The sequence below is a fragment of the Mytilus galloprovincialis genome, chromosome 7, assembly GCF_965363235.1.
Source record: "Mytilus galloprovincialis chromosome 7, xbMytGall1.hap1.1, whole genome shotgun sequence".
Classification (NCBI taxonomy): Eukaryota; Metazoa; Mollusca; class Bivalvia; order Mytilida; family Mytilidae; genus Mytilus; species Mytilus galloprovincialis.
Window position 1 is genome coordinate 64443019 of NC_134844.1, and position 19361 is coordinate 64462379.

The following is a 19361-nucleotide window of genomic DNA, read 5'->3' on the forward strand; positions in this document are numbered from 1 at the left end:
GAAACCATGATCAATCATGCAACGAAAGGAGTAGAATTTGTTAAAATGTCCGAACAACATGCCGGCTGAGGCCCGCCACTTTCACCTATGCCTTTATCCCCCCACCCCTTAATAATAAGTCTCGTATGCAAACAGTTACACCTTAACATTTTCTTTAAATATCTATCAGGTATATTTGTACCTGAATCTTAAAATCGATCGCATGTTAAATCATTTCTTATTCCAATTTATAACATACTGTAGAAGTAAAACAAAGAATTATTCAAAATATATGCTCTGTGCATCATACTTATGCCTCAGTTTGTATTTAATAAAATTGTGTAAGCATTCACATGAGATGTTATATGTGAGAAATATTATTTATTATCATGGCCATAATTTATTAACAACTGAAAGTTTTCATTTATGGTTTTAAATCTGATGCTAAGTCATTATAGTATTATTTTAAATCATCCTTTTTAGTGTACGTTTGAATTTTTTGGTCTTTATTAATTTTTTTTTCTGACCTTTTTTTATATATAGACATAAGATTAAATTAAATATGTACTTGTAATATTGATTCACTATAATAATGTGTATCTGAAGTATATGTGTGTTTGTGTAAATCTTTTTCAAATTTTGACACACTTGTTATTAAACAATTTACATCAACAGATCAATCTTAATTGTGTAATTATTGTAACTTTTTTTGCAGATTGATTTACAACTGGCACATATAAGTTGACAGTTAAATAAAGAGTGTAGTTTCTATGATATGAGGTCTACACAATTAAATGTAAGTATTAATTGTATTATAATGAATTATTCCTGCTAGGGTCCTTCAGTTCTATATTTTATATACCATTTTCTATAATCTTTATCTGTTTTGCTCATTATTCTCTATTCTTTGTATTTTAACACATCATCATTCTCTTTTATTATCAGTGTTTTCTTAATCTTTATGTCTCAGCCTTTAAATTTTGCACTTTTGCCCATAGGGATTATTACATGATTGGTGTATCTATTCTGTAAACACCATCCAGACCCTCAGTTTATGTGAATATATATAAGTTATCTGGTGTATTTAGTCACACTCACCCAATCTTGATTAAGTCATATTGATTATTAATAACAAATTGGCAAAGCAATGTGATGGGTAAATATCAGTTAAAGTAAGTTGTACTTACAAACTTTATTGTACTTTTACAGACAATTCACCAATTAAACTTTGTGTCAAGTTTTCTTTTAATTCAATAATAATTAAGGAATACACAAATGTGACAATTTTGACTAAAGTTTTCTATTTGTATCATAATATAAATACCAATTACTTTTAAATGCCATTAATGGTTTACATATTTTTTTCAGTGCATGCATGAAAATGACTTGGAGGCAATGGTGTCATACATGTTAGTTTTAACTATAATAGCTTAACTGAAATTTGAAAAAAGTTATCAGAGGAAAAGAGTGACCACTTCTTTCTTATGAAGATCAACACACACAAGGAAATTATCAGACAATTTGTAACCAGATATGGGTGCAGTTTTAGATATATGCATGAAAAGAAAGTGAAATCAATGTTTTTTTTAGATAAAAGCTTGATGATATAACAAAAATATAACAGTGCTGAATATGAAAACCCCATGCCATATCACATGTAACTTATGGAATGCAGAGATTTTCAGTATTACAATAAAAGGAAGGATTTCATTACTGTTAAAACTGACTCTGGAACATTCAAGACAAAGAAATAAAGAAATAAAAACATAAGAGGAAATGACTGTGCACTTCTTTTTTGAAAGATCAACACACAAAAGGAAATGTTCATATCATTATGAATCATGTGCAGTAGTTGAGATAATTTTGGATATATACATAAAACTGTGAACTAAGTGATAATTATAATTCAAACATCATATGTGCTTACTGGTACATTATATATATATATATTGTAATTCACAACATTTTACATGGGAATATTCTTTGCATGATACATGTGAAATTAAAAAAGACAAGTATAGGAATAAAGAATTATCTATTACAACATTATCATATGAAAACCAGCAGGATGAGATGTCTACATTTATTATGGATCATGGAAACCCACAAGAAAGTATTGCATGGATTGTAATTATCAGTTTTAATTCAATGTGACATATGCAATGCTTTTTGTTTTAATTTTGAGAAAACTATTTGAAATGAATGAAAAAATTATCATAAGTTTATTTGACATTGAAACTTTTGAAATAAACATATGTATTTAATAGGCAGATATTACTCATAATGACCTCAATGATTTCACATGCATACAACTTTATTGAATAAACAAATATTTTTATCTCAAGGAAATTACTTTTTTTAATGTTTTTTTTTTCTATAACAATTTACTGTTTTATACTGAAAAGACTGCAATGAATGAATGATGCATGTTCAACAAATGAACATAGTAGAAATTCTTGCTTACATTCAGCTGATATAGTTTTAAAAAAGACCCCTTCACACATGTTATGTGACAGTTATTGATCCTAATAATTCAGTGAACTAATTAAAAATGATTTTAAATAAAAACATTTAAAAAACTTTAACAGGGCTGAGCAGATTACTATTTCTCATAAAACATGAGTTTGATGGAAGGGGCTCCATGCTACCATGGACTGGTGCTTGTTGAAGTATTTTTCCCTATCAGGAGAATCATTTTATTTTAGAAATACTGGTTTGCCGTTCGTCATCACGTTATTTTACTCTCGATTTTACTATTTATGTAAAACTTTGGTAATGTAAAAGGCGTTAAGACCCAATGATAATCAAATTTAAGAAAGTAAGCAAGATACTTTTATTTACAATCGACACATATGACACACATGTGCAGTTAGAAATGAATATTGAGTTACGAAAGCTCTTTTAAATACAAAGTTTAACGTTAGCGCATCCCCCCTTTTTCTCTTCGTATGCACGGTGATACTTTAAAGATGCATAAACACCTCAAGAGTAAAAATGAAAAAAAAACCGATTATTTTATATCTTTAATGTGTCTATTTCTAGTCAAAATCTATCAAAAGGTCGATTATTTTTTTCCCGGCATTTTTACACCGAAAAGGGGAATAATCGATCTGAATCAATTCAGTGTTTAAATGTCGCCGCGTAAGGACTTGAATATCATTTATCTATAAAAATCGCATTGGCACACCCCGTTAACATTTATTGATCTCTTTAAAACTTGGCATATTTAATCTTAGAAAGCTCATGAATACCAATATTGCTGTTTCTTGTTTTTAAAATGAATACAACATTATAAAAATTGACAAGATAGTTGACTTTTGGTGTGGTCACGGTTGGATTGTATGTCACTTCTGTTATTTTTTATTATAAAAGGGCACATTTAAAGAAAGAAACAGCTGTTACGGGAAAGATAACATCTTTGTCAACCAAATACAACTTTATTTTCATTCATTTGTCTAGTTCTTTGGGGTGTGCCAGGCTCTTGAAGTTGGACGTTCAAACGCCATCTTTGAATGCTGGCCGTTACCATGGTAACCAGGTGGGGGGTTCTGAGACACCAGAAATTAAAACTTCGGATGATATTAGGGATGATAAAAATAAGTTGTGGGTAAGAAAGTTTCTAGACTAAAATTCTAAATAATTTCAAATTTCATTGATTTTTATATGAATAAATAGCAGATTTACTCCAGAACAGCATTAACCTACCTGCGTGTGCCTGATTTTTGTTATAGAACGGCAAAACACAATTACGCTAAATGTAGTGTTTTGGCAGAATATTTTTTAGGGGTATGGTAAATTTACATGGATTGATTACACCATAGATGTATACATCTAGGATTACATAATGTTGACTTTATTCTATACAGTTCAGCCTGAGACTACTATAACACAGTTATAGTAGTCTCAGGTTCAGCGGCAAATAATTAAATTGAAGATATCAGTGAAAGTCGCATATTGTTTTGTATATTATGGAGGAAAGGATTGTGTTGGGTGCTAATTCACGTATGTTTTTGCCTGCTATTATTCTCTGTTCTTCAAATGTTTACCCATAATCCTCTTTTCTTTATATTTTACCAACCGATTGTTTTTATTTCGGATAATAGAAAAGCACCATCATATAATAAAAAAGCACCTACATATAATGAAATATCCACAACATATATATAATAGAATATGCCACATAAGACAGCTATGGCGTTCCATACATCCCGTCACTGTGTTATTGTTCTATGATAGTTTTTGTATTCTTGTCTTTCATTTTTGCCAACATAATAAACATAACAGATTTTTGTACGTTTATTTAAAGGGGCATTAGCTATTATCGATATATGCAAGATATTTAATTGACTTTTTTATATAAATCAAATCGATGATCAATATTTTGACAGCTTCTGTCCCCGCTTAAATATAGATATAGGAAGATGTGGTATGAGTGCCAATGAGACAACTCTCCATCAAAGTAACAACTTATAAAAGTAAACCATTATAGGTCAAGGTACGGCCTTCAACACGGAGCTTTGACACCGAACAGCAAGCTATAAAGGGCCCACACAATTATTAGTGTAAAACCATTCAAATGGGAAAACCAACGGTCTAATCGATATAGAAATGAAAAACGAGAAACACTTATTAACAGACGACAACCACTGAACATCAAATTTCTGACTTGGGACAGGTGCAAAAATTTTTGCTTTGACTTGGATTTTTTTGGAAATGTAATACCTATTTTTAAACTAGTTAATTGGACGCAAAAAATAACAGTTCCACAATATATAAAAAAAGAAGATGTGGTATGATTGCTACTGAATGAGACAACTATCCACAATATGAATAATCTTGTGTACAATATTTACTATTTTATTATTTTTTGCTCACTTGTATTTCACACCTGCTCCGATATTTATGTTTTACTATTGTCATACTTTCTCCTCTGTAATTAGATACTAATTATATGAACAAATGATCCTTTTTTGTTGAGAGCTGAACAGAACCATTAACAGTTTACAGTTTCATTATCAATATGTGATTATTGGCTTTTATTTTCCTGAATGTGAACATTTTGATACTAGAACATTTTTACTATACGCAACACCTTCATTTTAATTGCCAGTAAAATTACCCTTTTTTATATTAAATAATAGCACACTTAATCATGCATTTCATATGGAAAAAACTCTATAACAAAAAGGACGGGGGAGGAGAAAATATTAATTAATCAACTATCCATTCGACATTATTTATTTCCTTTTAACATTATGTTTAAATACAGTTGTACTTAAATTGATTCTGAAGACATACCTAAGTTTTGCTTGTCTTTTTGTATTCTGTAGGTTCTTTGGTTTATTATCTTCGTTAACACTCCGATTTCACTATGATATGTCGTAGAAAAAATTGAAGCATTTAGCGTTTCTATTAAGGTTTCGTTATATATAGATTGTTCTTGTTTGATGTTAAAAAAGCGAAAAGTTTGAGAAATTCGTAGGTAAACAAAGAAGCCCAACATTCGCGTGTGTGTATACAGTAATCATAACATTGATTATTTAATGATTAATCAATATATGTCTTTGGCATTCATGTATCATATAAAATCTTCTTTTTTATATTAAGTTAGTTATGGGTTTTATTATTGGTTCTTTTCATTCTATGGAAATTGTGTGGTTTTGTCCCAACAGTCATGCTTATGAAATTGAGAATGGAAATGGGGAATGTGTCAAAGAGACAACAACCCGAACACAGAGCAGACAGCAGCCGAAGGCCACCAATGTGTTTTTTAATGCAGCAAGAAACTCCCACATCCGAAGGCGACCTTCAGCTTGCATCTAAACAAATACGTATAGTAGTTAAGTGATAATAGACGTCATATATATCCGAATTACACACAAGAAACTAAAATAAAAAATCATACAAGACAAACAAAGGCTTAGAGCTCCTGACTTGCGACAGATGCAAACATGCGGCGGGGTTCAAAAGGATTTTTAGATCTCAACCCCCCCCCCCTACCTCTAGCCAATGCATGTTTTTATTATTTGGTGTTAAAAACTTTGTTTAAAGGTAAGTTAATAGTTATCAAAGATACCAGGATTATAATTTAGTATGCCAGACGCGCGTTTCGTCTACATAAGACTCATCAGTGACGCTCAGATCAAAATAGTTATAAAGCCAAACAAATACAAAGTTGAAGAGCATTGAGGAACCAACTCCAAAAAGTTGTGCCAAATACCGGTAAGGTAGCATATTCCTGGGATAAGAAAATACTTTGTTTTTCGAAAAAATCAAAGTTTTGTACCAGGAAATTTATAAAAATTACCATATAATTGATATGCATATCAACACCGAAGTGCTGACTATTGGTAAGCATGGAACCACTAATGGTCACAATTTTATTTTCAACATTTGTATAATACTATTAAAATCACAATAAGACGGGACATACCTATTTGTCATCAGCAGTTTATTACTAAACTATTTTAATTTCATAAAAAAGCTTCAACATTAACAAATTAACAGAGGAAATTAGTGAAAATTGATTTGTTTATTTCTATGGTATGAATGAAGCAACATTTTTAATTACACTACAACTCTACTTGAAACATAATTGTATAAGGAAACAGAAAAAATTTTATGATAAGAAATTAGTATATATCATAAGATCTCTGAAATATAGGAAAGCGGATAATGTTACTTTATTTTAAACGTGATTGTTTACGGAAACTTACAAGTTTTCATTACCAGAAATTACTATTTTAAGATCAAAAACATAGATTTTTATTATACAATTTCTAAAAACAGGAAACCGGAAAATCGCCAAATGTTTACATTTATATTTTTTTTCTCAATATTTTACAAAATATTTACTGAATGAGTTCAAATATTTAACCCTCTCTCATGACTAACAACATGTATGATATATATCTGAGGGAAAAGCTTCCTTAATAAATCAAACATTACATGAATAGTACATAAAATGTGTAATACCGTTTTGTCAAAACCTCTGTTACTACTCCTGGTACTTTTGATAACTATTTACACCACTGGGTCGATGCCACTGCTGGTGGACGTTTCGTCCCCGAGGGTATCACCAGCCCAGTAGTCAGCACTTCGGTGTTGACATGAATATCAATTATATGGTCATTTTTATAAAGTTTCTGTTTACAAAACTTTGAATTTTTCGAAAAATTAAGGATTTTCTTACCCCAGGAGTAGATTACCTTAGCCGTATTTGCCACAACTTTTTGGAATTTTGGGTCCTCAATGCTCTTCAACTTTGTATTTATTTGGCTTTTTGAACTATTTTGATCTGAGCGTCACTGATGAGTCTTATGTAGACGAAACGCGCGTCTGGCGTATAAAATCATAATCCCGGTACTTTGATAACTATTTACTTAGACTTTTTAATGGTATGATTATAACTTAAATTTGGTATAATCATGTAATACCGTTTTAGTTTAAACATATTTATTTATCTACTTATATCAATCCTTTTCTGCGGGTGAGAATGCTTGTAGCGACATTAACCTACTCTTTTTCGAAATCTACAAGGGTTTCTTCAACATGCAAAGTAAAATCACAAAAAATACTGAACTTAGAGGAAAATCATTTCGAAAAGTCCATAATCACATGGCAAAATCAAACAACAAAACGCATCAAAAACGAATGGACAAGAACTGTCATATTCCTGACTTGGTACAGGCATTTTCAAATGTAGAAAATGGTGGATTAAACCTGGTTCTATAGCGCTAACCCTCTCACCTTAATGATAGTCTCAACAATTTCCGACATATTTACATTGATGTTCTAAATAAACAGACACAATGAATATAATAGTCAAAATATGGGTACATCAGTCATCATCATATAACAATTTTAAAAGGAACAATCTAACAAAACACAAAAACATCTACGAACACATTCATTGATTTGAGTGTCTGACGTCAGAAAATTCTATACGTCACATAAATTTGTCGTTCAATGTGCATACAAACAATTATAAAATTTACATAGGAATGTTAGCATACAGGGTTAAAAAATCAAAAGTATGTAAGAATAAATTTCAGAAATAGACCGAGATTTTAACTAGTCCAAAAGTTATATACAGAATTTATAAGAATCCAAATATAGTTAATTCCACTACTCGATTGAATGATTTTGACGTTTGTGGTTCAACGTATATTGTAATTCATAATAGAAATATATCATAATGACATATTATAGAACAATATCATTCTGACGGGATCTTTTAAGGTACAGAGTCACGTTATAAGAACAAAAGAAATACAAAAAGCACCAAAAAATGAAAGCCAATACAAACACATTGACGAGATGTATAAGTACCGAGCCACGTGAAACGGATATTGCATAAAACCATTCAACAGTAAAAGAAATATTAATAATAGAAGGAAGAACTATAAAACACGTTGTTAAGATGATAAACAACATCAGTACGCAGAATCTATACATCAAGACCATCGTGTATAATTTGAGAAGTTGATACGGAATATTTATCAACAAGGTCTTGGTACCTTCCGATGAACTTTTTTTAGAAAAAGGACGAGACGTTCTTTGACATACCCCTGGTTCATCAACTTTCAACTTAGACACTGATGACGTTTTACAAAGTCTGAGTAGGAGCTGCAAGCTCTTGAATATCGAATAAGTTGGGAAATATATATCCCATATGCAGGTGAAGTTGGTATATTGCTACTAAGGTGGGGGAAATTTATAATTTCAAAATTAAAATCGTCTCGTTTGTCATAGATTCTGGTACTGAGATTAGAGATGCAAGAGATATGGCTCTCGATTAACACGGGTCAGCTATTTATCGCCCCCTTCCGACGGACTAGCATCATTCCCTTAAGACCATACTCGCAAATGGTGTCAAGGGAGAGGCGACATTTCAGCCTCTGAATATTTGGTCAGTTACTGTAGATTCATTATCATTCGTTGGATACCAATTTTCGTGGAATTCGTGGGTACAGATAAACCACGAAATTCAATGTTCAACGAATGACGAATTTCCTAAGGTTTTGTATACAGAATTCAGCAAAACCACGAAATTAAATATCCACGAATATGCAAGTTTTACTTAATCCACGAAAATTGGTACCCACGAAAATTAATGAATCCACAGTACTAAGACTTAAGTATGGTATGATTAGAACGTAAACTTCGTATAGTCATGTATAAAATGTTCCTGAGTCTGAGAAGTATATTATTACAAAAGGATTACAGATAGATATCAAGTCCAGTTATTAGAACTGTTTTATAACATATGTAAGTTTGACTATCACGCAGATTATACAAGTAGCTGGAAGATTCCAATACAAGGGGTGAAATTGTATTTTTTAGATAAATAAGCCACTATATGAGTATCTATGTGTATATATGTAATGATGAAGCTACTAGTATAGGCACGAGACAACTATTCTCAGCACCGATAACTACAATAGTCACAGATCTTAGTTCGGTGTTAAATTGATAACCTTTCAGAAATAAGTTAATTTAAGGGAACAAAAACTATTGACTTGCTTACATAATTAATCCAGTTGCAATTATTTCTATCTCGATATGGTTTTTTTTAACGATCAACATTTATAGACTGTACTCGTTATTAGAAATTTTCCTCAAGAAATTTAGTTATTAAAGTTTTTTTCTATCTTAAAACTAATATGGACAGTCCAATAACAGTAAAAACTTACACGACAGTATATAACTTTTTGAGCATATGTGAGCACCAGAAATACGAAGATGTGTATGAGTTAAATGTGCATGAGATAACTTTTGATTATTATCAAAGTAACTATAATTCAGGCATTTATTGAAACTTGTAATAGTTTATATTTCAAGTTTATTTTATTATTCAATAAGCTTAATATTCGAGTGATAGTTAGAATGATAGAAAGTATTTAGGTTAATCTAAAATGTAACTTCGATTTAATAGTTGAACTAATAGTGAAGTCCAATTAAATTTCGAGTCTAGAAAAGACGAAAAGGTGAAGGTTTTTTTATGAAATATTTTGAAATGAGAAGAATCTTTTTTTTTTCAATCCGACTATAACGTTGGTCGATACGACAAAAAATTTGCTATTTTTAAATTCTTTAACACATGGAAAAACGTATCTAAAATTATTCTTGTTCAGTTTTTATTTAATAATTATTGGCAAACGTCTATCACATTATTACAATTTTCAAATTAAACAATATGTATATGTAGACTAAATCTTGTTAAATATAATAGTAAGAAGATTTGTGTTATGGTTGCCAATGAGACAACTCTCAACAAGAGACCACAGGACACAGGAATTAACAGCTATAGGTTACCGTACGGCCTTTCAACAATGAGCAGAATTCATACTGCATAGTCAGCTATACAAGGTCTGTAAAACAATTCCAAACAGAAAACTAAAGGCCTGATAATGTACAAAATAATGCACGAAAAACCAATAAGATATACAACAAGAAACGAAAACCCCCGAATACATGATCATGACTTGGGACAAGCCATACAGAATATGGCGAAAACTTGATTGAAGGCGGGCAAACGTGGGTTAGTTTAAAGATGTCATCAACAGTCAGGGAAAATATGACATTCTGCATTGCTAAGAATTTGGTATCGACAGATTGTACAACCATTAATTTGCATCTGTAAATAAAAGTGCCATAATATGAATCCCAAGATAATTAACTACATATTCGTAGCAATCGAAACTGCATTTCTTCCGATACATTTCAATGATCCACTATCTTTTATAAAAAAAAAAGTTGAAATGCTTAGTTTTATCAATTTTATAAACAGAAGCTGCAGTAATTTAGATTTAAAATAATTTCCATTTTTGAGTACATGGACATGCTTGTGATCGCTTGATTATTGATTTTTAACGCCACTTACAGCACTCTTGATGAAATCGTGGCGGCTAGTTTAATTGGTGAAGGAAGCAGGATTTCCATTAAAAAATCAATGACATCCGACAGGAAAACTCAATCACAAAATTAAACTTACAAATTTTATTATGGGGGCTGATGTGGATAAAGTTTTTTTTAAGGTAGATTCATGGTATAACGCCATCTTCGATTGAACAATCACAGTAAAAAATCGGTCTAGTTATTTGCCTAAATCTGCAAGTTTGGAGACAGATTTGCAATTTAATGGTTAGACTGTTTAATGATAGAAAGAAAACTTGACAATTTATTGTATAATACATAATATTTAAACAAATATCATTTTTCTTGCTTTTATTATCATTTTTTTTAAACGTGCCATTTAAGGGAAGATAACTCGTTTAGTAAAATAAATTATACTGGACAGATAGGGAATTTTTTTTTTACTTGTAGCAAGAAAACGAGTTCGGTGACACCATTTTTTCTTATTATTTTCCTAAAACATATTAAAAAACCTATCTTTTCACAATTTATTTCAAAATTCTATCTCATAGATTTTTTTTATGCACACAAATGAGTTTTTCCATGAACAATCTACCCAAATTTAGGCAATTTTCAACGACTCATAGCTTGAAAAATAGCACGGTGACCCCTACTTTTTATTATATTTTTGAAAAGAGCATATTAAAATCTTCATTCTGGCTAAGTATAAGAAAATTTTGTCTAAAAAAATATTTACTTATGATCTACCTTTAAACAACTATTGTTAAGACTTATCCTTTATTATTGAACGTTATTTTGTAGTTTGTGTTATGGCGACATCATCTAACAGCTGTGGTGTTTGCGACCTCCGACACATAACCAAACCACCCATAGTCTGGTGTACAGAATGTGACGAAGGACTATGTACAGAATGCAACGAACATCATAGATTGTCTAAGTCGTCGAGGATCCGTTACGTCATACAGTTTACTGATTACCAGAAACTTCCAGTTGATGTACTTAAAATTACTCAGTACTGTACCAAACACGATAAAAAGTATCAATTTTATTGCCAGAAGCATGAATTACCCTGCTGCAGTAAATGCACCGTGGAAAGCCATGCCAAATGTCGAGATTTCGTCGAATTAGATGACGTTATTCACAATTTCAAAACCTCCAATGCCATGTGCGAGTTACAGGACAATCTAACAAATTTTAAAGAAAGTAGAAAGGAAATTGAAAAAGAAATAAAGACGTCCAGAAGAATGATCAACAACCATCTTGATAAACTAAAAGAAGATTTAATGAAATTACTCTATACGGAAGAAGAAAAAGAAAACTCAAAAATTTGTCAGTTATTGTCATCATTAGAAAAGAAGGAAACAGAAATAGCAGAATGTCAGAGAAACATTGTGAACATAAAGCAACATGAAACTGACCTTCAAGTAATTCTTTCAATGAAGCAAATAGAAGAAGACGTCTTTATCAAAAATAAATTCCTGAATTCGCTTGAAGAAGGTGGAAATTTTAAGCAAATGTTTATTTCATATAAGATAAACACCTCTATCAAGAATATCATGTCCGATGTCAGCAGTTTTGGAGAAGTGCGTATTGAAGCTAAATCTTGCGATATTGTTCTGATTAGGAAAAAGGCCAAACAAGCCCAAATGATAGTACCAACTGTTCAATCAAGATCTATTGAAAATATAACCTTAACGAAAAAAAAACCATCAACTTCCAGGTCAACACAATCTACGGATGTTGTATGGTGCCGCATGACACAATGATGTTCACAAACTACTATGAAAATACATTTAAAATATTCAGAAATGACAAAATAAAAGATTTTGGGTTAAAGATGCTTTGTGAACCGTTTGATATAGTGTACAGCAGTGAGGACAGTTCATTGGCTTTTACTTCAGGTGGTTCTAGAAAACAGTGTATTACCATTATAGACTTGGAGAAGAAACAAATCAAGAAAACAATTTCACTGGATTCGAACAGTTATAGAATTGCTTTCATGGTTACCTATTGATTTAATCCGGTTACGACAAAGGTATACGCATGATCAGTCTACACGACGATTTTATAAGTAACATAGTCAGAAACACCATGCCATGTGGCTGTTACACTGCAACATTTAGGGACAATATATATCATACAAACTATAAAACAAACACTGTTACATGTTATAACTTACAAGGTGGAATAAAGTGGACATTTCGTGACGAAAGCGTTCTGAAGGGTCCTAGCGGAATAGATCTAGATAGGGATGGTAATGTGTACGTGGTGGGAAACATAGGGAACAATGTTGTAGTTATCTCCCCTGACGGCCAACGACATAGATAAATATTGACAGCGAATGATGGTCTTAAAGCTCCGGTCTCACTTTATTATAGTAGACCAAATAATCAGTTGCTAGTCGCGAACTACTGTAATACGGCTCGGTTGTTTGATGTTATTTGAACTAGTTGTAACTTTTGTAACTAAGGTCCTTCTGTGCAATGTTGATAATACCTAGATACTTAAAAACCTATGTTCTGACAAAAATAAACTATGTAGTGCGTGTTTTAAACATGTTCATTCACCAAATAAACAAAGATATTGATCCTATATTATTTAACTTGTGTATTCTTATTAATTTGATGGAATAGAAATAAAACAATGAGATGATGTGTGATTGTAAATGAGGTAATTATTCATCACAGACCAAATGACATTAGTTGTAAGCAGCTGTAGATCACTGTGATTGTTGGCACTAGTAATAAACTATCATCCAGCACCAAATGTTCTAGATACAAATAATTTTCATGACAGAATATAACTATTAACAAACTTCCTGACTTGGAACAGATACACACACAATGTGGTGAGGTTAGGCGAGTATGAATCGTCAATGTAACAATAGAAGGTTCATTGAATGATAAAATCGTTACATATGAAAAGTTTAAAATTGATGATATAACGGCTGTTAAACAAAAATCATACAACATGCAAAAAATAGTAAAAAAACCGAAGTACAATAAAATACTATGGGGTACAAAAAATGCTTATTGTTACTGTTAGCAGGTGGAATAACATTACCAGCTTATAAAAGGCCATGAATTCCTACACTCTTATATGGGTTGATGAACGTGAAAGTAGATTTAATTAAATAGCTGTTTTCCAAGGTCATTATGGACAAGACATGTTATAATCTATTTATCACATATCTTCAATATATATACAAGTTCTGCAGAAAAGAGAAGAAAAAAAATCAATTTTAACAACTTAATGAAAAATAACAGGTAAAATCTTAAACATTTTATCACAAAAGTGTCGTTAAGGATGCAATGACGTCACTTCATTTGGAACTAGGGCATAATAATCAATAACCTCTTTTTTGCCCCGGGCAATTGAAGGTTATTACATATTATGCAAAGCCCGACGTATTCGTATCAAATATGTATCAGTTATCTTATAGGTTTTTGTGTACAGCTTACCATGATTATAAATTTCCTGAATTATAACACAACCAAAGGGCCAGTCATGAAGGTGCAATTTAGACACAAAATAATTTAGAATCCCAGAATGTAAAACAACCATCAAGTTAGAGGTAATTTCACATTGAAAACTTTAAAACACGAGAAAACTTACATTGAGTATAAACAGGGTGCAAATTCTGTATTCCTGAAGTGTAAATAGTATGTTCTTGCGTGTTTCAATCAACACTTATGTCAGCCAACAAACCTATCGTTTAAATTAAACCAAACCAGCCAAAAAGTATAGGTTAAATTACACCAATTAATTGTTATCTAAATGATATTCTGAAAAATATCCCAATGTGTGCACATAAAGGTATCTGAAAATGCATATAATGAACGCCAGAGAATATTCCAAAACTTCAATTTCAACAAATTTGGGATTCTAGCTATTACCTAAAACAAACAAAAAAAGAGAAGGACATCGATTCCGAAAACCAAATAATGTTTATAAATAGGAAGAAACGCTAAGTATTGTCTTTCGGAAACAATAAGTTAATTAATTTTGTTTAATAACGTCCATCGATGGCAACTTTAGCAAAAATAGATATACAACTTATAATTTTTGTTTAAAATTCCCTTAGGGTAACTGACCATGTTCACCCAGGCGGATTTCTAATTAATTGAAAGCTTGTAGAGAATGATGAAAAATGTACGCACAAAAATGCTAAAACAATATTCATGCATAAGACAATATAATATCTCAATACCATAGAGAAATCAAACCTTGATAAATATATTTCTAAATGCAGTCGCTGAAGGACTGTACACGCTGTTCCCCCTTTTAAATCAAACGTGAAATAATGTTTCCCATTAAAACGATTAAAAATTCATGTCGCTTTTTGCAAAGATTTTTACCATTTTGGCCATTTACGCCCCTATTTTTCTTAATCTCCTTTTTAACAATTTATCGTAATCGACTAATTTTCAGCAAAAAAGCTATAAAACCCAGTTAAAAATTGTCTTTGTAAGTAAAAAAAAAATCTTTTGATTTAAATAGTAATAACTTCCTTGAGGCTAAAAAAAATCTTCTTTATGTGTTCTTCTTGTCATTAATTAATGATACCGGATATGTTTTGTAGAGGTTGTCTTGCCAATATTTTATTGATGTTTTGTTTACTATTTTTAGATTTTAGCAAAAGAACTTAAACTGCAAACTTTGCTAAGAATAATAAAAAACCGAAACAATAATCCCTAAATGGGAATATCCAATTTATCTGAACATTTCAACGTCGATATTAACCTGCTGCCAGATCATTTACATTCTATCGTTTGAATTTTTTAGTTAAAAAGATAAAAGAAAATGCGTACGATTTTCATATATAAAATAAATAAGAGGAAGAAAAAAATCCAAAACAAAACTCGAAAGAAAATTAGAAATGTCCACAATGATCAAATTTATTTCCAATACAACCCTATCATACTTGTTAATATGTATTTGAAATTGAAATTTCGCGGCTTTTATCACTTTCTGAGACAGTCACATGATTAATGACCTTTTATGTAAACAAGACGGGAATGCATATTTCAAAGTAAAAGGTAATTTTTTGAATTTATATGATATTCCTTCGATAAATTATTTCGTTTGTAACTTTTTTAATTCTTCCTTATACACTGATGACTAAGATAAAGGAAATGCGTAGTTTTTTTTTTATTTAACTTTCGTTTTTGGCTTGGACATAGTCCAAATTAAATTTCATTTATGTTATGTCCCACTTCTAGGGCAAGTTGTTTTCGTCCATAATATTTTCATTTTTACACGAAATTCAATCTGTATAGTATGACCAATCATTTGAACTACATATATACACGTTTAATTTACGAAATTATTCATTTAGCAGGTTCAGGAAATGGAACTTTAACTTGTATATATATTTAACACAGGTAAACGTTCCCATATATTTACACCAAATGTGGACCCACAAAAAACTCAAAATCACGTAAATATGATCATTTTTTTTTAAATAGTAATTTGTAGGATTATATTTGTTTTATTGTTTTAACAACTAATAACCTGAAAACAGTCAAGAACCGTAACTATCTATTTTCATTGTGTACAAATACAACAGATACATATATAAACGAAACGATACAAGGATATTATTATGAACTTTGGTTTCTCTAATTGTTCGTCATTTTATTCCTTTCTACACCCATTGTATAAAAAAAATTAATCAACGTGTGGTTTGTTTGATCTCTGTTCTTCATTGGTTAAAATCAGATTATGACGTCGAATTTTCTTTTTTTCCTCTGAATTTCCTATTGTGACGGCATGAAAAAAGACGACCATGCTTGATCACGTCACATAGAAAGAACACATCGTTTTGCAGATCAGTCGCAAAGAAGGAATACGTTTGCCTGTGTATTGTTTGAAAATCAACAGAGAAACAAAAACACCAAATTTCGTGTAATATGATATTTATCCACTCTCGACAGTTAAATTTTAAATATTTAAAACGCTCGGCGAGCCTCGCGTTTTAAATTTGAAAACTTAACTGTTTTGAGTGGATAAATATCGTATCACACTCGATGCAGTGGTGGAATCTATATATATATGCCCAATGGGTCTAATATTTACTGAGTGCTATGTTATTTTAAAAACTAATTGACTGAAGGCAAAAACGCGATATTTAATTTTTGGAATTTTATGTCATTTCAAAAACCGTTTTTTACTAAAAAAAAGTTCAAAACTTAAACTTTTAGACCTTGATATGGTCTGCTTAAAATTGTCAATGCCTTTCCATATATATGAATACTTACTTCTAATTTCCGAAATTAAGTGCCGATTTATGTCATCATTTCGCGTAAACTAAGTTTGACCCCTTTTGTCAAATAACTGGGTATTTTCTAACTTTCAATTTGGTCAGATTTTTTAAAAATCATATGCATTTCTTAGTGATTTCTTTTTTCATTGGATTTTATAAGTTTTTCGTATTCATTATGTTTTGAAATAAAATTTGAAGCAAAAAATAAAATAAAAGCTTTTTATTGCATTTTTCATCTATTTGTTTACTTTCCCAGGATTTATTTTATTTGTTTTGTCCTGTGGAATTGTGCTGTGAAGTGAAAATAATTTTGATGACGTAATAAATATATTTCTCTACTATTACTAAATTTTTCCATTTCCTAACCTGTTTTTGTTTAATCAACGTGTGATTCGTTTGGTCTCAGTTCTTTATCAGTCAAAATTTGATTATTGTGGCGTCACAAAAAAGCGACAATGTCTAATGACGTCACGTAGAAAGAATATATTTTTGCTAAGCATCTACAAATCATAAGAAAACACATTCTGCCACCAAATCTTGTGCAATACAATTGTTATCCCCTCTCGACAGTCAAACCTTAAATGTTCAAACATTTTGAAATTTAAATGTTGTGAGTGGATAAATATAGATTCTACCACTTCATCGAGTGTAATACGATATTTATCCACTCGAGACAGTTAAACTTTTAAATTTAAAACGAGAGGCTTTCCCGAGCGTTTTAAATATTTAAAATTTAACTGTCGAGAGTGGATAAATATCGTATTACACGAGATTTGGTGGTGAAATCTGTTTCTCTAATGATTTTCTAACATTATGCAGGCAAACTTATTCCTTCTTTCCGAATGATCTGCAAAAAGATGTGTTCTTTCTATGTGACGTGATCAAGCATGGTCGCCTTTTTTCATGCCGTCACAATAGGAAATTCAGAGGAAAGCAAGAAAATTTGACGTCATAATCGGATTTTAACCAATGAAGTACTGAGATCAAACGAACCACACGTTGGTAAAAAAAAAATTATACAATGGGTGCAGAAAGGGATAAATTGACGAAGAATTAGAGAAATATTATGTCACACTCGATACGGTAGTGGAATCTATATCATTGTACTTATTTGTAATTGGTAAACAATGCATATTTTAATATAATCAAACATACACTTTCAATCAAATGAGCGATTCAATAAGCTGGCTTGTTTAAATAGGGCTGAAGCAAGAAGAGTTATATTTAGTTACCAACCTAATACGCAAAAAAACATTTGAGACCCTAACATACTGAACTTTATATAAGGAAATCTAAACTGAATTTTATATGTTTTTTCCATAATCTTTTATTAAAAGTTTAAGGCCCAGTTTCATTAATTCTGCATATTTTTTCCATATACTCTGCACAAGCTCCAATCATTCAAATTCATTTTCATTTTGAATATCAAAAACGGTCAAATAAGAAAAATGAAAATAATTCCGATAGTTTGATTATTGATATTAAACCACATTTTGAGTATTCTTTGCTACAATAAGAAACATGTTTAAGAATGTTCTTATGTGAGGTTTTGGCATTTGTGTCAAATGTTCGGACTTCTTGGTGTTTTTCAATACAATACACATGATACAATGTAACATATTTTGCGCCATTATACCCATTTATTTTTTGCATATAAGACTTAATAGCTCATGAAAGGTCATTTACTAAAATTTTAGAAGATTCTTGATTATTTTTTCCTTTGTTCTGAGACCCAAATAATACCAATGCAAATATAAGGTAAAAGTCCGAGTCAGCCTTTTCCCGCCGTATTTTAAATCTCAAATATCTCGAAAAGAAGGTCCATGACCTATCAATATTTTTAGCTTATCTTTATCCTTTTAAGATTGATATACCAGCTTATAGTATCCATTTTAATTTCTTAATTTCTTAATTTTTACCTAACCTTAACTCGTACATCCTTTAATTGATGTAGAAAACCGGAGTGCCTGCGTCAACGCACTTCGAAAGGAAAACTAAATTAAGTTACCAGGTTTTATGTCAGGGGTTGATTGAGGTATTTTTATTTTAAACATTTTAATTATCTATTGATATTTGTAGTTTGTTTTAAATGGCAACAGTTTCAAAGAACTGTGGTGTTTTTGAACTCAGACACATCACCAAACCTACAATAGTCTGGTGTTCAGAATGTGATGAGGGACTATGTACAGAATGCCAGGAGCATCACAGTTTGTCAAAAGGAACCAGAAACCATGAAGTG